This window comes from Myotis daubentonii, chromosome 10 (assembly GCF_963259705.1).
Source record: "Myotis daubentonii chromosome 10, mMyoDau2.1, whole genome shotgun sequence".
In the NCBI taxonomy this organism is placed as follows: Eukaryota; Metazoa; Chordata; class Mammalia; order Chiroptera; family Vespertilionidae; genus Myotis; species Myotis daubentonii.
Window position 1 is genome coordinate 50,562,525 of NC_081849.1, and position 23,019 is coordinate 50,585,543.

Here is a 23,019-nt window from a genome sequence, read left to right on the forward strand (position 1 = left end):
GGGGTGTGATGGGGTGATCTAAGAGATTTTTTTCACTGCTAAGGGTCTCAAGTTGCTGATCTGCCCAGTAATTGAATATGTTGCAAACCCTCAAGTACACAGTTTCTTCCTTTGAGTGTGTAGCTGTCATTTCTATGGATACTATTTCCTTTGGGGCAACTTTCCAATATCACTCATATTAATATAAAACTGTAACTCTGCCTTCATTTCATATATATATATATATAATTCTTCCAGCAAGGAAATTTCATTTCTCAAGATATAAAGAATAAACAGTAACTTTAGTTTCCATTATTTACTTTGCACCCATATTTCATTTAATAGCCAAATCCACCTCCAAATATCTCTGAAATCACCTACCTTTCTCACTACCTTGGTTTGTCCTATACTCATCTATCTCCCAGATGATTATAACAGTCTCCTGAACTGACTTGCTTCTCTTCTTATCTCTCTTTAATCCATGATTCACAGAGCAGCTAAGGTGATCTCTTCAAACACGAATCTGTTCTAAAAGATTTAAAAAGGAGAGGATGTAAAGAAAAAGGAATCTTTGTGCACTGTTCGTGAGAATGTAAATTGGTGTAGCCACTATGGAAAACACTATGTAGGTTCCTCAAAAAATTAAAAATAGAACTACCATATGATTCAGCAGTCTGCTTCTGGATATTCATTTGAAGGAAATAAAACACTAACTTGAAAAGATATCTGCACCTCTATATTTATTGCAGCATTATTACAATAGTCAAGATATGGAAACAACTTGAATGTCCATCAATTGATGAATGGATAAAGAAAATGGTGTGTGTGAAAGAAAGAGAGTACTGGGATATTATTCAGCAGTAACAAAAGAAGGAAATGTTGCCATTTGCGACAACATGCATGGACCTTGAGGGCATTATGCTAAGTGAAATAAGTCAGACAGAGAAAGCCAAATACCATATAATCTCACCTTTATGTGGAATCTAGTCTAAACAGCAACAACAAAACAAACTCATAGATACAGAGAACAGATAAATGTTTTCCAGAGGCAGGGTGGGGAGGTGGGCAAAATGGGTGAAGGATACAAACTTTCAGTTATAAAATAAATAAATCCTGGGAATGTAAATTACAGCATAGTGACTATAGTTAATAAAGCCTTATTGTATATTTGAAAGTTAGTAAGAAATTAGAGCTTAAAAATTCTCATCACAAGAAAAAAATTGTAACTCTGTGTGGTGATGGATGTTAACTAGACAGTGGTGATCATTTCAGAGCATCTATAATAATAAAAGCATAATATGCTAGTTAGACCGGACAACCTTCTGGATGAGGCCGGGGCTGCAAGGGAAGCCCAGGTCCCAGGTGCCTACTGGAGGTTGCAGGGAAGCCTGGGTCCCGGGTGCCAGGGGGAAGCCAGTGCCGGCAGCCGGGGGAAGGAAGGCCTACTCTTGCACAAATTTCATGCATCGGGCCTCTAGTATACAAATATTGAATCACATTGTATACACAAAACAAATATGTTATATTTCAATTATATCTTAATTTTGAAAAATCCAGACACGAATCTGATTATGTCATGCCCCTATTTAAACACACCACCTAGCTTCCTGCTGCCTTCATATGAGTTTCAGATTCTTTATACAGAGCATTCCTCTCCAGGCTTATCTCCCTCCTCGTCCTGTCTCACATTCAGCGCCCCAGCCACCCTGGATTATGAGCAGCTCTCCAAATACACTGGCTCTTTCTTCCTTGTCTTAGTTCCTTCTATCCTTAATGCTTTCTAATAGTCCTGTTTCACCTGAATAACTCTCATCATACAGATTTAACCACAGACAACTTGTTCTCCAAATATCTTTAAAGTGTCCCAAGACAGGATTAAATACCCCTCCTGTGTGCTTCCAGGCCCCCTATGTTCACTTCTCTGCAGCTCTATCGCACTCTAATATTCCTTAAGAGATTATCAACCAGCATGATGGACAGGAACTGGGCCTTTTCACTGTGTTATCTTCAACACCTTCTACAATGCTTGGCACCTAGTAAATACAATGTAAAACTTGTTGACTCAATAAATGAATAGCAAATCTTCCCATGGGAGAAGTAACACATTGATTCAATAGCATAAAAAGGAGACTAGTTAGGGAAAATTACCTAGGGAACTTTGTAGAGGAGATGTAATTAAGACTGGGCAGAGAAGTTGGCATTTAGGGTGAGAGAATCTGAATGAACAAAGGTACCTAGATGAGAATAGGCATAGGAGGTTTGTGAAATATTTTAGTCTGAAGTCATTGGAGTGGCGGATATATGTTCATAAAATAAAGAATGGCCAAATTGTTAAGGATGTTGAATGATAGGAAGACTTTAGGCACAGTACAGTTGGAAATTGTGACCCATTCATGATTTTAAGGAAGACTAATGTGGGAAATGCAAACAGGAAACATTGGACAAAGATAATTCTGCAGGTATCACAAGCAACTAAGAGGTTGGTGTTCCATAATATATGAATAAGGAGATGTGGTAAGTTAAATAAGTGTTTCAAATATTTACTCCCTTTCTCTCCCACTCTTCATCCCCCACCCTTTGGCTCTGGATAGAACGTTAGTGGGGACTTAAGAAGCACTTGTGTGATTGGACTTGCTTCTGTAAGAGAAAAACATGTCCTAGTAGCCTAGAGAGAGAGAGAGAGAGCTGGGAGCAGCCAGCCCACAAATACATGATAAATGAAAAATAATTGCTTTAAGCCATTGAATTTTAGGGTATTTCTGATAGTAATAGTAACTGATACAGAGGATAAGGATGTGATAGTGGTATAGAGAGGAAAGAATTACTAGAACATACTTTGAAGGAAAAATTAATAAGCTGAAATAAGTTCTGGTCATAATGAAATTTAGATGTTAAAAATGCAAAAGAATGGCCCTGGCTGGTGTTTCTCAGTGGTTAGAGCATCATTCCATGCACTGCATGGTCACTGATTTGATTCCCGGTCAAGGGAACTTATCTGGGTTGCAGGTTTGATCCCCAGCTCCTGTTGGGGCATATGTAGGAGGCAACCAATCAGTGTGTGCCTCTCTCACATAAATGTTTCTCTGTCTCTTTCTCCCCCCTTCCTCCATCTCATTCTCTGGGGATAATTAACAAAAAAAGAAAATGCAAAAGAATAGCTTTAAAAATGATTTTTTAATTGAATAAATTGAGAATATCTGAACAAGAAAATCTGAAGTAAATGAATAACATCATTATTCTTAAGAAGCAGTTGCTCAGGTATATTCTTTCTCTTTTGGAGGTGATTTATTTTTCTATTCAGCAAGTGTATGCTTCATGCATTTGCATTCACTTATTTTGGTGAAACCCTTCTTTTGGAAAGTATACCAGCCAGTTAATTATCTAAGAAAGGAGGAAGGATGATGTCATTTATTCTTGTGGATTTACATAAAGGTAGAATGCAAATAAAATAACATTTTCTGAATAGACCCCTACACATTTCACTTTAGGAGAAAATAAAAATTGACTGCAGCTTTCTGGTAATTTTTTTTTTCTTTTGTAGACTATAGGTAATTTGAAGTGACTAATCCAGCTGTCTTTACCCAATTATCTGGCGTGCTTCTGGCAAGAAACACGTTGGTGGTAGAATTCAGAGGGGACATTACAAATAGAAGAGCAAAGAACCATATAATTCTTTGCTTATAAGAGCCATCCATTGTTGTTGGAAAAATCTCATTACAACATTTGAATTTTGGAGTCAAATCAGTCATCCTTGTCTAGATTTCATCCTCTGACCATGGAGAAAAGTGTTTCTTTTTGCCCCTCCACCAAACTTCCTGCTGCAAATCTGCTTCACCTGAGTCCCACTGCATGGATTCGCATTCCCATGGGCAAGCAGCTTTTGATTATTTCACATGCAGAGAGAGGGAGGGCAGGCAGGAAAGAGAGAGAGAGGGAGAAGGGTAGGGAGAGGGAAAGAAAAGAAGCAAAGAAAGAGGAAAATGAATGAAAAGTTCTCTACCGGGTTATTGAAAGCCAGTAAATATGGCTGAGGTATATGTACTTGTCAAGAAGATCATAACATTTTCCCCTGCTTATATTCTTTTAAAAATATTTTTATTGATTTTTTTTTCTTTTTTAGAGAGAGAGAGAGGAAGGGAGAGGGAGAAAGACAGAGAAACATTGATGTGAGAGAGACACATCGGTCAATTGCCTCCTGCATGTACCCCTACCAAGGATTGAGCCCACAATCTGGGCATGTGCTCTGACAGGGAATCAAACCAGTGACCTTTCGGTGCACTATATGATTCAACCAACTGATCCACACCAGCCAGGGCTATATTCTTTCTAAAAAGCTACACACAGTGGCACAAAATTGCCACCTCAAGTCTGTGAAATACCCTCTTCTCTCATCGTAGAGCTCAAACTTTTTGGTTGAAAGACTCAGCTTTAACAAATATGGCTGGGCATACATGTTTTCTTAGACACATTTTGTAAGTGAGGACTGGGATACAGCTGGTAGTACCTAGGAAGTGCTTGGCTGGTTCTGTCAAGAGAGTGAACTATCTCTAGATGCTGGCTTTCTCCTAACTCACTCCTGTTGATGCCAAAAGAAAAAGAAAAAGGTCAAGGGATCCTAGAATCTGCCATTGAAACTCTGAGAAGCTCCTGGAGGACAGAGGAGGTTAGGTCCAAGTGTGAGGGGCATGGCAGCCCAGGGAAGAGGGCCCTTTTGTGCCCTGGATCATCAGTCTAGCTTGGGTGGAAAGCGATAAAAGCCACATTCAGTAGGTCAGGCCTTAAGCATTTTTGCCTCCCTCTCCCCTTCTCCTATATCTTGGCCTATGTCACTACTCTTTGTCAAGAGCTGTCTCTTTGAATTGCAATTGCCTATCCCATGGGAAAGGAGATAGGAATTGCATTGAATCATTAAATTGCTTTGGGTAGTATGGACATTTTTATTTTAAAAAATAAATAAATAATAAAAGTGCTATATGTGTGGAAACTAGATAGATAGATAGTTTAGATATAGATTACTAAATAACCTTTAGGTTAAAGAGGCAATCATAGGAAAGTATATAAAACAAATAGAAAGCACTATATATCAGAATCTGGGATTTAGCTTGTGGTGTGAGGTCTGAAATGAATATTCACTATTATGTACTACCTTGACATCTGAAAGGGAGAGGCCTCAAAAGGCCTAACCATGAGTTTCCCTACACTCACCAGATAAGTTGCAATGGGAAAGGTTCCCCACCTGGCTTGTTCCCCTATCAGCTGGAATAGCTGCTCCTCACCTTGTCCTCAACCAGATGGGTTTCATTCCCCTGACAGCTCATGGAATTATTCAAGGAAACCAATCACATATCCTTCCAGAACGCCTTGCTGCTACAAGGCCAGCCTCCGGCCGACTCTGCTCATTCACTCTGTTACCAAGCACAACTCTACTGGTCCTCCATGGTGTATGGTACTCTCCTCTCCTGGAGTATGAGTATATGTGACTAACACACTGCTGTCAGTCTCATCTGTCCGATGTCAGACCTCCTGTATTCAGCCACATCACCAATGGGAGTGACTCTAAGTCAATCAAAACACAGCTAATGTGGAATGTAGAGGAACTAAAAAGATTTACATATATTTATCAAAAAATAAGAATGTCTGAAAACAAATGAGCTAAGATTTCAACCAAGAAAGTTATAAAAGGACAACAGAGTAATCTCAAAGAAAAAAAAAGGGGAGGGAGAATATTAAAGTTAAAATAAAACAATGAAAAAGAGAATAACCACAAGAAAACCAAGGTAAAATATGAATTTTTGAGAAAAAAGATATAAAGAGTAAAATTGGCCCAAGAAGAAATAGAAAAGTTTAATAGAGTAGTACAGTTAAATTTTCATAGTAATCAAAGCATTTCTACAACGTTATAGTTGAGTTTTACCAAGTTATTAAAGAACTGTTGAACTTTATATGAGTTATCCCCCCCCAAAAAAGAAAACAGAAAAAAGGGAATGCTGCCTAAGTAACTTTATAAACCCAGTCAACCCTTGATTTCAAATCCAGATGAAAACAATATAAGAAAGAAAAAATATGTAGGTCCACTTGACTCATAAATATAAATGAGAAAATTCTGAATAAAATTTTTAGCTAATGGAATCAATCAGTGTATTTTACAAAACAGCAATATGATCTAAAAGTTTTTCCTCTTGGAAACACATAGATGGTTTAACATAAGAAAATCTACACGTTAGTAAGTGACTAAAAGAAAAAAGTCTGTTATTCAAATAGCTATGAAAAATAAATTTATAAGAGACTATTTTTTAAACTTACTAAAAATTAGAAATTTTTTCCCTAGATAAAGCCTATCTACTAATAATTTATAGCCAATATTTTACCTTACAGAGAAACTTTAAAGGTTGGTTGCTATACCATAATATTTGATATAATACCAGAAGTTCTGGCCAAACAATATTTGAAAACAAAGTAAGAGGTATAGGATTAGAATGCAACAGACAACTGGCCTCTCATTGCCTCTTACCCATTCTGTCCCTCTGTGAAAAGGAAATGACTGGCTCCCCCTCAGCCACTATGCAAAACTTAGTCCCACCCAGTGCTGCTGCAGTGGGCTGCCTAACTCTGGGATTCTTTATCAGTATCCCCACTTTGTTCACAGACCTTACACCATGACCTCCAATCTGGGCTCCAAGAGTAATCATGTGCTATCAAAACCCTCATCTTTTACTTTGCTTTTCAATTTATTCAGAACTGAGATGGGGAAGAAGGATATTCTTTTTTCTTCTTCTTCTTCTTTTATTTATTTTTTATTGCTTAAAGTATTACAAAGGGTATTACATATGTGTCCATTTCCCCCCCCCCCCCGCCCTAGACAGTCCCCTAGCCTCCCCTATCCCCCAGTGTCCTATGTCCATTGGTTATGCTTATATGCATGCATACAAGTCCTTTGGTTGATCTCTTACCCCCTACCTCCTGCCCCCAACCCTCCCCGGCCTTCCCGCTGCAGTTTGACAATCTGTTTGAGGCAGCTCTGCCTCTGTATCTATTATTGTTCAAAAGTTTATAATGGTCTCTATTATCCACGAATGAGTGAGATCATGTGGTATTTTTCCTTCATTGACTGGCTTATTTCACTTAGCATAATGCTCTCCAGTTCCATCCATGCCATTGCAAATGGTAAGAGTTCCTTCCCTTTTACAGCAGCATAGTATTCCATCGTGTAGATGTACCACAGTTTTCTAATCCATTCATCTACTGATGGGCACTTAGGCTGTTTCCAGATCTTAGCTATGGTGAATTGTGCTGCTATGAACAGAGGGGTGCATATATCCTTTCTGATTGGTGTTTCTGGTTTCTTGGGATATATTCCTAGAAGTGGGATCACAGGATCAAATGGGAGTTCCATTTTCAGTTTTTTGAGGAAACTCCATACTGTCTTCCATAGTGGCTGCACCAGTCTGCATTCCCACCAGCAGTGCACAAGTGTTCCTTTTTCTCCACATCCTCTCCAGCACTTGTCGTTTGTTGATTTGTTGATGATAGCCAGTCTGACAGGTGTGAGATGGTACCTCATTGTTGTTTTGATTTACATCTCTCGGATGATTAGTGACTTTGAGCATGTTTTCATATGTCTCTTGGCTTTCTGAATATCCTCTTTTGAAAGGTGTCTATTTAGATCCTTTGCCCATTTTTTGATTGGATTGTTTATCTTCCTTTTTTTTTTTTTTTTTTGCATTACACATTGTATATTTATTCTTTGTAATGACCCAGATAACATTCCAGTGGAAAGGGAGGGAGCAGTACAAGCAAACCATTCCCAAAATGTTCTTTTTTTTTTTCTATTTTATTTTATTTTTTTATTTTTTTTATTTTTTATTGCTTAAAGTATTACAAAGGGTATTACATATGTGTCCATTTTATCCCCCCACCCTAGACAGTCCCCTAGCCTCCCCTATTCCCCAGTGTCTTATGTCCATTGGTTATGCTTATATGCATGCATACAAGTCCTTTAGTTGATCTCTTACCCCCCTACCTCCTGCCCCCCAACCCTCCCCGGCCTTCCCGCTGCAGTTTGACAATCTGTTTGAGGCAGCTCTGCCTCTGTATCTATTATTGTTCAAAAGTTTATAATGGTCTCTATTGTCCATGAATGAGTGAGATCATGTGGTATTTTTCCTTTATTGACTGGCTTATTTCACTTAGCATAATGCTCTCCAGTTCCATCCATGCCATTGCAAATGGTAAGAGTTCCTTCCTTTTTAGAGCAGCATAGTATTCCATCGTGTAGATGTACCACAGTTTTCTAATCCATTCATCTACTGATGGGCACTTAGGCTGTTTCCAGATCTTAGCTATGGTGAATTGTGCTGCTATGAACATAGGGGTGCATATGTCCTTTCTGATTGGTGTTTCTGGTTTCTTGGGATATATTCCTAGAAGTGGGATCACAGGGTCAAATGGGAGTTCCATTTTCAGTTTTTTAAGGAAACTCCATACTGTCTTCCATAGTGGCTGCACCAGTCTGCATTCCCACCAGCAGTGCACAAGTGTTCCTTTTTCTCCACATCCTCTCCAGCACTTGTCGTTTGTTGATTTGTTGATGATAGCCAGTCTGACAGGTGTGAGATGGTACCTCATTGTTGTTTTGATTTGCATCTCTCGGATGATTAGTGACTTTGAGCATGTTTTCATATGTCTCTTGGCTTTCTGAATGTCCTCTTTTGAAAGGTGTCTATTTAGGTCCTTTGCCCATTTTTTGATTGGATTGTTTATCTTCCTTTTGTTAAGTTGTATGAGTTCCCTATAAATTTTGGAGATTAGGCCCTTATCAGATATGACATTGGCAAATATGTTTTCCCACACAGTGGGTTTTCTCGTTGTTTTGTTGATGGTTTCTTTTGCTGTGCAGAAGCTTTTTATTTTGATGTAGTCCCATTTGTTCATTTTTTTCTTTCGTTTCAAGTGCCGTAGGAGCTGTATCAGTGAAGAAATTGCTTCGGCATATGTCTGAGATTTTGTGGCCTTTGGATTCTTCTAGAATTTTTATGGTTTCCTGTCGTACATTTAAGTCCTTTATCCATTTTGAGTTTATTTTTGTGTATGGTGTAAGTTGGTGGTCTAGTTTCATTTTCTTGCATATATCCGTCCAATTTTCCCAACACCATTTATTGAAGAGACTATCTTGGCTCCATTGTATGCTCTTGCCTCCTTTGTCAAATATTAATTGAGCATATTGGTTCGGGCCGATTTCTGGGCTCTCTATTCTATTCCATTGATCTATATGCCTATTCTTGTGCCAGTACCAGGCAGTTTTGAGAACAGTGGCTTTGTAATCCAACTTGATATCTGGTATTGAGATCCCACATACTTTGTTCTTTTTCAGGATTGCTGCAGCTATTCGGGGTCTTTTTTTATTCCAGATGAATTTTTGGAGAGTTCGTTCTAGATCTCTGAAGTATGCCGTTGGTATTTTAATGGGAAGTGCGTTGAATTTATAGATTGCTTTGGGTAGTATGGACATTTTGATGATGTTGATTCTACCAATCCATGAACACGGTATGTTCTTCCATCTGTTTATGTCTTCCTCTATATCTTTTTTCAACGTCCTGTAGTTTTCTGAGTAGAGGTCTTTTACCTCTTTAGTTAAGTTTATTCCTAGGTAGCTTAGTTTTTTTGGTGCGATGGTAAACGGGGTTGTTTTTATAATCTCTCTTTCTGAAAGTTCACTATTGGTGTATAGAAATGCCTCAGATTTCTTGGGGTTAATTTTGTATCCTGCTACATTGCCAAATTCATGTATTAAGTCTAGTAGCTTTTTGAATGAGTCTCTAGGGTTTTGTATGTATAATATCATGTCGTCTGCAAATAAGGACAGTTTTACTTCCTCTTTTCCAATTTGGATGCCTTTTATTTCTTCTTCTTGCCTAATTGCAATGGCTAACACTTCCAGTACTATGTTGAACAGGAGTGGTGAGAGGGGGCATCCCTGTCTTGTTCCTGTTCTTAGGGGAAATGGTGTTAATTTTTGTCCATTGAGTATGATGCTGGCTGTGGGCCTGTCATATATGGCTTTTATTTTGTTGAGGTATGATCCGGGAAGAGGGATATTCTGAATTGTGTCCCTTCAAAGATCCCTCTGCCAAGAGATGATTGGTAGTTAGGCAGATAATTGGGAGAGGACGGTCTAGGCAAAGGAAACATCAGAAACAGAAACAAGGAATTATGAGGTGGTGGATACACCGGAAACTCTAGTTAATTCAGTAAGCAGAACCTAAAGTACAGGCCTGGGAGTTTTAGGTGATGAGTTAGGCTGGACAGGAACACAGAGGCCAGATCAAGAAAGGCCTTCTCTGCCACCCTGAAGAATCTAGAGTTTCTTCTGACTGACTGTGGTCAGTGTGGAGGGGAATTTGAAGGGATTGTGGTGAGACAAGACTATTAGGGGGGCTGCTGTAGAAGTCAGCTCAGGGCAATCTGCGGACTGAGTAAGGACAGTGGTGGTACAGATGGAGCTGTTTTATAATATTTATGCATGTTCTTTTGGCATAAATTTAAAATTGTGTTCCTAATTGATATAAAGCAAATTCCCAGTCATTGTATTAATTATGAGGTTAGATTGCGGTGGCAAATAAGAAGTTTTTCTCCATTTGTCTCACAAAAGTGCCCAAGAGAGAATTCCTCACTGAAAAGGATACCAATCTTGAATATAATTGACAGAAGAACTGACTAAAGAGCTAGTGAATCCAACCTTGGAGGAGGAGTTTGATTTGGAGAAGAAAACAATTCACAAAAGTGCCAATTCCATCCATTTTCACTAAAAACAGACACAAAGAAATAAGTCTAAGTAAAGGCTTAAAGGTCTTAGTGCCTCAGTCCATTCAGACTTGCTATAACAAAATACCATACACTGTTATAAACCCAAGCACTTCCCAAAGGCCCTACCTCCTCATACTATCACATTGGGCATTAGGATTGCATCATATGAATTTTGAGGGGACACAAACATTCAGCTCATAGCAAATGAGCTGGAATAAAAAGGAGATTTTGATGATGAAAATTAAATATTAGACTTACTAAGCAAATTGTGAAATTTTCTAATATAGAGACCTTTAAAAGTAGGACTTTTTGCATATGGTTGAAGTGTGGCCCTTTAAAAGATATAAACAGAGCCCGGCTGGTCTGGCTTCGTGGTTGAGCATTGACCTATGAACCAGGAGGTCATGGTTCAATTCCCGGTCAGGGTACATGCGTGGGTTGTGGGCTCAATCCCCAGTGTGGTTCGTGCAGGAGTCATCCAATCAATGATTCTCTCTCATTACTAATGTTTCTATCTTTCTCTCCCTCTCCCTCTTTGAAATCAATAAAAGTATATTTTTAAAAATAAAAATTAAAAATACATATGTAAATTAAAGTGCTATGCATATATGCTTTATACACCATTGATTTTTATTTTGTTTATAAACAGAAACAAAAATATGATTTTGAATTTACAGTACAGAAAATACGTTACACTCTGGAATTTTGTTAATATTATCTTAGATTCATTCTATTCAAATATATTTTGAGTGCCAACTATGTACTAAAATGTGTTCTAGGTGATACAGGTTTGAACAAAAGAGGTAAAATCTCATGCAACATGAAGCTTACAATCTTGTTCATCAGCAAGTGAAATAAATTAGTAAAGTATACAGGTTTTTAGATATCAATGCTAAGGAAAAAAACTGAAAGAGAAATGGAGATCAGATATATATGACTGGAGGGAGGGGAGAGGGTGTGTACAAGTTTAGTCAGAGTGACTAGACGAGGCCTAATTGAAAAAGTGAAATATGAGTAAGCTCTGAAAGTTAAGGAAGAAAGCCATGTGAATCTCTATGGGAAGATTGGCTCAGGGAGAGGGATTAGCAAGTGCAAAGGCCCAGGAGGCAGATACATGCTCAGTGACTGAGAGGGTTATAGGGGAGAGCAGAATGAATGAATAGAAGAGAATAGGGGGGGAAGGTTAGATTGAAAATGAGGGCAGATCATGAACATCATTAGAAGGCTTCAGTTTTTATTAAGAGATAGGGAGACAATGGAGTTTAAGTAGAGGGGTAACCCTGTAGCACTCTAGGTACCCCTAAAAGTAGACTGTAGGTGCCAGGGGCAGATGCAGGAAAATCAGTTAGAAGGGTATGGCAGTAACCCACAGGAAAGTGACTACAGTGTCATGGGACATTGATAAGTGGTTAGATTCTGGATATTTTTTGAAAGTTAAGTCAATAGGATTTCCTGATGGACTGGATATGGGATGTAAAAGAGAAGAGTCAAGAAGGACTTTAAGAAGTTTTACCTGAGCAACTGAAAGAATGGGGTTGACATTTACTAAAATGTGAGAGAAGGAGGCCGAGGATGCACATATAGGTGGTTTGAGACGCAGCTTGGCATAGACGCTTCCACTATACTACAGAGTGTTAAGAGCACAACAGATTATCTAATTCTTCTCCCTTTTTTTAACACCCACTTAACACAACCTTCCATTGACATATTGCTAGAAAACAGAACAAAAAACCTTTTTTATTTCAAGTTTTAAAATTCACACGACAATTCTGCTTTGCTTTAATTTTACTCTTTAGTTTTATTTTGTCTAATAAAATGAAATATGCATTAAAATGCCTGGCACATGGTACATATTGAATAAATATTTGTTGAATGAATGAATGGTAGTGGGGAAGCCACAGGGCAATTACCCTTTCCTGAAAAGACCACACAGGAATTGGGAGAGAGCATGGCAATGTTGTTAGAGTCTAAATAGGAAGCACTATTAATTTTGGGCATTTTCAGAAAATCAATGAGAGATGAGAAATCCAGAAATCCTTTACTTCTCTAGACCCCAGAGATTTGGACAAAAGCCTTCAAACAACATATTCCATTAAAGAAAAGAAAAAAAATTTGAAGAGACCAAAAGCTATTTTTTTCTTTCTTAATTTTAGCCTTACAACTCAAACCAAACACAAAGGATTGGCACTGCTTTCCTTCCTTCCCCCTCTCCCTCCCTCCCTCCCTCCCTCCCTCCCTCCCTCCCTCCCTCTTCCTCCCTCCCTCCCTTCCTTCCTTCCTTCCTTCCTTCCTTCCTTCCTTCCTTCCTTCCTTCCTTCCTTCCTTCCTTCCTTCTTCCCTTCCTTCCTTCCTTCAAAAAACAAAGCCTTCCTATGGTGAGAAGCTGAAAACTCAACAGTGTTCCAAAGCCAACAAGAGTGGTTTTGCAGCATAATGGGCAGAGATATTAATTTAGAGGCTATGCAGCTGTAAATTGACTCACAGGTAAAATAAAATGTAGTCTTTGGGAAGAGAGCTGAGGATTCATGTGCAAGACAGACCCATTAGATAAGATTCATAATCCATGCATAAGGACCCTTCTGAGCTCCCCTCTAGCGGGAGGGGGGGGGGCGGGGGGAGGCAGAATATCTCACAGGAGCCCCCTAGAATCTGTTAACTAACTGCATTCCCTGAAGATGAATGGGAAAAGGGAAGCTGTTTCTTGAAGGGAGTTATATAAGTAGGGAGCCTCTCTGGCTGCTACGCAAAATGCAAAATGTCATGGGATCACTGGGAGGACTTGACCTCTAGGCCAATTGTCTGTGAGGACCAATTGTGACTACAGTGGGAGAGCTACTATGCAGGAAACATCCCTATGCAGCAGGACTTGCTTCATTGGGGGTTTGGTGCTCACTGAGTCTTCCCCTTGAGAGTGTGGCTTATGGAAGTGTAGAATTGTAATCTGGTATGGTCTGCAACTGACCACTGGCTCTTGGGTCTCCAGGAAGGTGCAGTCACCAGATCTGCAGATTCCTCCTCTTTATATCAGGTTTGGAAGTGCCCAGATGAGGCTTATCTATGAAGCAAGGCAGGCTGGTGCTGGTGTGGGTCTTGGGCCTTTTATTGATAGGTTTGGGGCTCCCTGACCCAGCTGCAGCTTGTTGGAGGCATTTTAGTCTGAGCAAGGACAGGCCATTCATATGCAAAAGCCACTGCTCACAGCTTGGGTGGGGTTGTAAATTGGATGAAGGGGGTCTTAGGGAATCACTAGGGCAGAGCAAACAGAAATGGCTGCCAGTCAGCCCTGCAACCGAGGAGGTTCCATCATAGGAACAATGATCCCTGCAAGCACCTCCATCTGGGAGAAAGCTGTCCCCAAGTTCCTGCTCTGATGCCAGACAATCCAGTTCCTCCTCCTATGTGCCTGTGTCCCCCAGAGCCTTGCCCTGGTGCTGGAGCTCAGAGGAAGCAGGACCTTGTAAGTTCAGTTCATGGAGCCGGGCTTCTGGTGTGGGGCTGGGACCCCCTTGCTCCTTATGGATTTTCCTCCCAATTAAAAAAGCGGCACACATGGATGCCAGATCAGCTTGTTCCTCGCCTCTGCACTGCCTACCAGTCTCAGTGTGTTTTTTTCTTTACTTCTCTAGTGTAGGACTTCCATTCAGCCAGCTTTCTGGCAGTTCTTGATGATGGTTGTCCTATATCTCAGTTTTAATTTTGATGTGGTTGTGGGAAGCAATGAGTATGGGCTTTTACCTATGCCACCATCTTGGTTCCATACTATATTATTTGCCTTTTTTAAAGGTGACTATTCAAGTTTTTAAAAAATTATCATTCTTTTAATTATTTTTGTAGGAGCTCTTTATATATTCTGTATATGACTTATTCATCAGATATATGTGTTACAGACTTTTTTCTCAATCTGTGGCATGTTTATTCACTCTCTTTTTTTTAACAAATGGAATTTAAAAAAATTGTCACCATTAAAAGTTTGAATTTTAAACAGATTCTGCGGGGCGGGAGTGGGGGGGGGGGGTTCATATCCATCAGCTCATTTGACTTTGGCAGCTGTCTCATCCCCAGTAGCTTTTCTAGAACTGCTAACCTTCACCATGGAGTTTCATGAGTTTTCCCAGTTCAAACTTGGGCTTCTTCAGCGTTTTGACTTTTCCAACAGAGACATCATGGAGTGGATAAATAAGTTGACAAGTTTTTCTATGTCTTTTCCAATGCTATCTGGAGTCAATTTATTGACCATTTCTTTCAAATCACTTATATGTACCTCTCTGGTCATGATTTCCATCATCTTCTTTTGGACTTGATGGACCTGTTGATGCTGACCATAAGAGGTCTTCCAAAACAAATTGTTGCATTTTTTTTTTTTAGTAAAATCAACACAGGATAGATGAAGCAAATAACCATCGATAGTTTTTACATCAACATGAGCTTCAATCATGGTCTGTCATTTTTTGACCCTGGAGCACATTTTGTCATGGGTAAGATCATGCCATGGAACATCCTCACTAATTAGCTTGAATTTTCTAAATGCAACTTCATTATTCTGCAGATCAGTTAAGCTCACTTCAGAAACATGACTCTTGAGACCATCAGATGCAATTTTGGTTTCTTGAGTTCTCGTGACCAGTATTTTTCTAATTGTTCTTATGCTGAACATAGCTAGTGCTTTCACATCACTCCAATATTTCTTAGAAAATGGACCAACTACTTTCTTACTGGCTCCCATTATACCGCCTTTTGTGAGGTGCTTATTCTTGCTGACACCATGGTGCTGCTTATTTATTCACTCTCTTAATGGTGTCTTTTGAGGACATTAAGTATTTAATTTATAAGTATTTTATTTTATGGTTAGTGTTCTAAAAAATATCTTTGTTTTTCCAAGTTTGTGTAGATGTTCTCCAGTGTTTTCTTAGAGAAAGTCTGGATTCCTCATGTACTTTGAACCATGAGCCATTGTGAGTATATTTTTGTGAGTGGAGTAAGAGAGAAGTTGAGGTTCATTTTCCTTCTCATGTTTATTTCTGAATATATATTTTAGTTGTTACATCACTGTTTGTTAAGACTCTCCTCATTGTTGGCTTGACTAAAATTCAATTGAGGGATTTGTCAGTTTATTGCTGGACTTTCTCTTCTATTTATTTACTTATCTAATTGTCTTTTATTTATCTGATTGTCTATTCCAGTGTTTTTCAACATCTTTCATTATCACACCCCTGAAGAGCCTTTCTAGATATTTTTATTCCTAATTTCCCCTTTCCCCCATGAACTTTTCATATCGAAGGTATACTATACAACTGTTCATGTACCATATGTACAAATGTGCTTTCTATATTAAAAAATTTTTTAAAAATTCCTCCAAAAACCAATTTCTACCCCCTTGGGGGTGATATCACTCCCATTGAGAATGCATGGTTTATTCGTGTACTATACCACATTGTAGATTAGCAGCCCATCTTGAAATATGGTAGTATAAGTCCTTCAAATTATATTGGTTGTTCTATATCCTTTGCTTTTACAATAAATTTTGGAATTAGCTTGCCAATTTCATCTTTAAAATGTGTGGTGAAATTTCACCTCTGGCCATGATGGAGTAATAGGGACTAGATTTACCTTTTCGTCTAAAGCACATGGAAAACTTTACAAGATACATACACATTTTTTTTCAGACACTGGACAACAGACATAACAGCCCTATTATTTCCCCCAAGAGAAGGGAAATAAACTGAGCCGTATGATCACCCCAGCTTACTGCTTTGAGGCACATTCTGACTTGTGGAGCAGGAAGAAGGTTGTCAAGGAGAACACAACGACTTCGCTGAGTGAAGAGATAGAGGTGAGATGTTAAAGGATCTGCGGTGGCTGGGTTCCAGAGGGAGGCAGTTAAACAGAAAATGAGCTTCAGAAATCTGCGTAGTGTGGCGTTCCCCTTGGGTTTTTGCTGAACACTAAGACCTACACACATAGAGCAAAACTCTCTGAGTCCAGGCAGAGAGTACCAGAATCTGAGCTAACTGCTCATTACTCACACAGGGCTTGGAATTATTTGAGTTCCCACCAGCCAAATTGGAGATTCCTCATTGACTAATCAGATCATTCAGTAGACATCCCAGAAGGTCACATTCTTTTTGTAGTGAGGGCTAAACTATCTCCACCATAATAGCTACTCTAGAACCACTCTACAAATTCTTTAAAACAATCAAACTAAAGTAATTTAACAGTTTATCAGAACTAATCCACTGTCTTTAAAGAAAAGCAACAATCAAAATCACAATGAGATATCACCTCACACCTGTCGGAATGGCTGTTCAACAAGTGCTGGCGAGGGTGTGGAGAAAAGGGAACCGTAGTGCACTGTTGGTAGGAATGCAGATTGGTGCAGCCACTGTGAAAAACAATATGAAGTTACCTGAAAAATTAAAAATGGAACGGCCTTATGACCCAGTGATTCCACCTCTGGGAATATATCTGAAGAAACCCAAAACAGTAATTCGAAAGAATATGTGCACCCCTATGTTCATTGCAGCATTATTTACAATAGCCAAGATTTGGAAGCAGCCCAAGTACCCATCAGCAGATGAGTGGATAAAAAAGCCGTGGTACATATATGCAATGGAATTATACTCAGCCATAAAAAAGAAGGAAATCTAACCTTTTTTGAGAGCATGGGTGGACTGAGAGAGTATTATGCTAAGTCAAATAAGACAGTCAGAGAAAGACAAATACCATATGATTTCACTTATATGTGGAATCTAAATAAACAAACAAGCAAAATAGAAACAGACACATAGATACAGAAAACAGACTGACAACTCTCAGGGGGAAGGGGGTTGAGGTCTGGGTGAAAAAGGCAAAGGGATTAAGCAAAAAACAACAACTCATAGACACTAATAAAAGTATGATGATTCTGCCCTAGCAGATTTGGCTCAGTGGATAGAGTGTCGGCCTTCAGACCGAAGGGTCCCAGTTCGATTTCAGCTAAGGGCATGTATCTAGGTTGCAGGCTCCTCCCCAGCCAGGGTCCTGGTCAGGGCTTGTGCAGGAGGCAACCAATCAATGCGTTTTTCTCACATTGGTGTTTCTCTCTGTCTTTCCCTCTCTCTGAAAATCAATGAAAAAACAGTGCATGTCATAGCGACTGGTTGTTTGGTGGTTTGGTTGTTCTGGTTGTTCCGCTGTTTGGTCTATTTGCATATTAGCCTTTTATTATATAGGATGTTACCTCAATGAATTCAATAAAAAGTAAAAAATAAATGAATGTATCACCATATTTACCTTAAAAAGGCAACAAAATCCAATGCTAAACAATGTAACATCCACAATAACCAGCAAACAAACAAAAACTCTTAGACATGCCAAAATCAAGAGATAGTGTACTCTATGCTCTTTATTGTATGTATGTTATAACTCAATAAAAAAGTAAAAGGAAGGAAAACAAATGTTTTGGTAAAAAATATTGTTGGAGGAAGCATAGGACAATGCATTGTGTATCAAACTTTCAGGATTATCCTGAAGGCTTGTATTATTAAACCACAGATCACTGGACCAACCCTAGAATTCCTGATTGCATGGTCAATTTTGGAGCCTGAGAATGTGAATTTCTAGTAAGGTCCCAGGTGCTGCTGCTCCAGGGACCACACTGGAGGATCACTGGGATAGTGTTTAGTTTTAGATTCTAGGGTTATTTAAACCTACTCAGTCATATACTAACCTTGAGATCTTGGTTGCATTTCTTGACCTCTCTAAGCTTTGGTTTCCTTTTTTGTTAAATAGGGACAATAATGGTACCTACATCATATGATTGATGTGAGATTAAATGATGTAATATAGCTAGTATTGGCACATACTAAGTGTGCAATAAAAGTTAGCTACTTTATCATTATTCATACTGTTATATATATATATATATATATATATATATATATATATATAGTTTGCTATTAGTATTATTATTATTATTATCACTAAGAACAAACTAATATTCTCTATATTTATTTAGTGGCCCTAAGTTATCAGGCCTTGTTTATACAACTATCTTCTAAAATATTCCTTTGGGGCTAAAATTTTTCATGCTGGGTTTAAGCCAAAAGATGAGGTTGTTGTTTTTTAAGGTAAATTAATAGAATCTGTTATGTCTTATTGAGTTATAGGAGAGGGGTGGGTGGCGGGGAGAGAGAGGGAACATGGAGGTAAGAGAGACAAATCGACTGGTTGCCTCCTGCATGTGCCCGACTGGGGACTGGGAGCGAACCTGAAACCCAGATGCATGCCCTTGACTAGGAATCAAACCCAGGACCTTACAGTGCACCAGCTGATGTTCTAACCACTGAGCAACACTGGGCAGGGCCAGCTCAATGGCATTTCATTCACTTAACCCCAAAAGGAGATTTTGATTTAGTTTTAAAAGATAAATTTAAACTCTGACACCTGAGTTTCCATGTGGTATAGTAGGTGCATCACTGTTCAAAATACCCCCTCCCTATGGAATTTGATGCCTGACCTGGCCAGGTGACTTACTTTGATCAATGAAACAGGCAAAACTAATATGTGCCATATCTTAAAAAAACAAAACAAAAAGCTTTAAGAGGCCCCCCCCCCTTTTTTTGTACCACAGACTATGTAATGTCCTAGGTGAGGAACTGTTTCTTCAGTTGGGGTCCCATAATGAAGACAATGAAGTTCAGAGCCACATGTGGCCAGTGACAGATGAATAGTTTAAGGAAGAAAGAAACCGTTCTTTTGGGGGGACTAACTCACTGAGATTTTCAGGTTGCTCTTTATTGCAGGATAACTTAAACTAGGCCAATACAGACAGGTATATATGCATTACACACACACACACAGTGATACTCTAAAAAATGGGGCTTTTGTTGGCCATTGCTAGGGTTCTTGTCTTCTCAAAGTAATTTCAACTGGGAGGGTAAAAGGCAGGGAAAGGTAAGAGGGAGGATGCTGTTGGTAGGTGGGAAAGATCAGATCTCTGAGTCTACTTCCAGATTACTTTTTGCCATTTTTGAGAGCCCATGGTTCATTCAAATCTCACTTAGTAAAGCCTGTGAGAAATTGAATGATTGTACCTATCTGTGTACCACTAATAGGCCCAGCTCAATACTTAAAATGGTATATATTTAATTAATTATGACTGGACAAATAGGTGACTGATAATGGTATTGGATTGTGATATAGTCATGAAATTAACACCATGCATATTTTCCTAGAGAAAATATTCTAAAAGACTCTTTGGTTAGGGCATACAAAAGGGATGGGAAAGGTGGGGAAGGATAAGGAAAACTGGATGGTACCAGCCAAGCAATATGGATTAATTGTGGTTTGGGGGGGAAAATAAAAAGATGACAACAGAACATAATGGCTAACATTATTGTTTAACAAAGTGTCAAAATTATCTGGGAACATTTCTAATAATAATGCATGTCACCCAGCTTTAAAGAGGCTAAAGATGATCTATAGGTCTGAAAGAATTAGGCCACATGTACTTTTCTTGGGTTACAATTTCAAAGAATTTTATAAGTTGGTAGAATCCATTAAGTGGACTATCTTAAAGTAAAAATAGTTAACAATATTTTATAGATGAGAACTTGAGTATTTATATTAAATATATTTTTTGGCTTTTATTTTTTTAATCATATTTTTAATAACCATGGTTTGGGCTCATCAAGCAACTTACACTATTTTTTAACAGTTTGAGGTTCAATAAAATCTAACCTGCTTTTTGTCAAGCACCTTTTCCTTCTGATTTTAAAAACCATATGTATTTTAAGGGAAATTTAACCCATGTGTTTTTTATTCATTTACATTTAAATAATCAAAATGGTGTTTTTTACAAGCTAGCTGATGTCAAAGAAGCTTTTTGAGCCTTTTAAAGAAACTTTTATTCTAAAAACAAGAAGCAATGATTTGCCAAGTGTAAATGCATTTCAACACCAAGAGACTTGTATTCATTTGTAACTGCAAACCTCTGGTTTCTATATCTGGCAGAGAGAGATCATTCCTGTTCTGTAACGTATTGGGGCCTAGACTCCCCCAAGTTAGCTGGAATTGTGATGAAATAAATGTACTAAGCCTGTAAAAATAAGAAAAATGGCGATGATAGTTAAAATGTTTCAAGAAATCATTGGTGCTACAAGAGGCTGTGCGGCCAAATAGAAAATGTTTTCCTGCATTGGCTACACATTTACTGAGTTTCTACTATGGATATCGCACCAGGGTGGGGGGAAAGATGCTAAGGTAAACATTTTGGAGGCTCCTTACCCTCAAGTTAAGGAGAGTAGCCACGGAAATTTGCTTTCGTTATTTATTAAAATAGAGCCCTAAAGGCCAATTGAATGGTATTTTGATGGAAGGAGAACTGAAATTTGGGTTTTGGAATTTTCAGAGGTGAGGGTAATATCCTCAGGGAATTTGATAAAGAATGAGAGGGGATAGACTTTATCAAGCAGATGGTACTGCATTTTTCTCTCTCCTACTTTTGTTTTTCCCTAGGTAAGAAAGTCACTCAAATGTCAGACCAAATCACAATGGTCTGTAAGCTGTTCTGTACTGAAGCTTAGTAGCCACTTATTTTAAATCTTCAGATATCCTCTTTAAACCTGGAGTTGACTTAAATGTCAGATGAATAGGTTCCTCACTTCTCTCCACCCTGGTTCTCAGTAGCTTCTTTTTCAGGCCTCTAAATAGGAATAGCTTCCACAATATGAATCTTTCAGGGGATAACCAAGATAGCACTTCACTCTTTGTCTCATTCTCTGGAAATTTGCTCTGGACAAATAATTATCTATTTACTTTACTGTCCCCCTCCTCTTAGAGAGATGGGGAGGAATGAAGGTTAGGAGGAGGAGATAGGAGAAGGTTTGCTCCAGAATTTGACCTAATCCAATGCAAAGACAAAACTCCTAAAAAAAGACAAAACTCAAGTTTCATGGCTTCTACCTTGTCTGTTTCTTTTTAATTTTAAAATTACAGTTGACATTCAATATTATTTTTCAGCCATCTTGACTGGAACTCATCTACCAATGTCTTTATGGACATCAGTGTGTACCTAGAGTAAGGTGGTTCTTAGGTAGGTGCTGCTTAGCAAGACAAAGTAATGAGCCTCATTTCTTAGACACACTGCAACTTTACATATCGTCAAAGGAAAAAATGACAATTTATTGTCTTATATAATTAGGATTGCCACATATAATAGTGCTGGCTGTGTAGTGCACACCCTGTGCAATTCTATGGAGGCTCTGTGTGTAAATGAAATGTCCAGGGAAAGATTCCAGACATGCCTGGTTTCAGATGGTCATATGATGGCATAAATGATCTCTCAATTTCTCTCTCTCTCTCTCTCTCCACACATACACACACACACACACACACACACCTCCCAATACTTTTTTCCCTTTATCCTTAGAGACACATACATTTGTATCTAAAAAGGGCTAACAGATGGTTTTATTAGGAAATGAGCTTAAGAACCTCTGCCACTTTGTTAGATGAGCATCCCTGAGCACATCATCCCAAAAGAAAAGAATGTACAACTAGTAGCAGAGCATGGTGATTATTATGAAAAATTGAACTTTTGTCCTTTGTCCTTTCCCACCTAGGGCACCATGATGGTTAATACAGTTTCATTAAAAATCCCGGCCTAATTCTCACTGGCCTGGCTTAGGTCATGTGCCTATTCCTGATCCAAATATAGAAGCTGGGAGGCTGGCGTGTTCTGATGGGCAAGGCCCAAGTTTTAGTAAATCCAGAAATTGAGGGGTGGACTCAGCCCCACCCTAACCACATCAAGTAAGAGTGGAAAGGGATAGTTCCCATAGAGAATCAATAATAGAAGGCAAAATGACAAATGTCTATAACTGCCACCTGATATTTTACATTTGTTACTGAGCCAAGTTGTCCCAAAAACTATCTCCATATATTCTTATTCAAATTCACCTGCTTAGTTTTCTACTAGCATTCAAGGATGTTGAGATAAATTTGAATTGTTATTCTGTCAGCTTGTAAATAACTTTCATTAAGCTATTGGAGAAGATGATCATCTATAACTAGGTTACAGTTATTGAGTAATAACTGACCAAAAATTATTGTGACACTCAACTGGCTTCATGTTGACATAATTTCATTCAACAATTATTTACCAAATACTAACTAGGTGCCAAACATAAAATTTACATTTATTAATACTCCTGGTTATTATTGTTTAATCAGCTTCAAATCCAGTTACATTTATTATTA

General features: G+C 38.6%; 1 long non-coding RNA gene and 1 pseudogene across 1 annotated transcript in view; one reads left to right on the forward strand and one right to left on the reverse strand.

Annotated features, from left to right (window-relative positions):
- The window catches only part of LOC132242968 (uncharacterized), a 163,224-nt gene that overhangs the window by 21,340 nt on the left and 118,865 nt on the right, over positions 1–23,019 (forward strand). The gene's annotated exons all lie outside the window — the stretch shown is intronic.
- On the reverse strand, positions 466–15,529 carry LOC132211283 (small ribosomal subunit protein eS1-like; annotated as a pseudogene).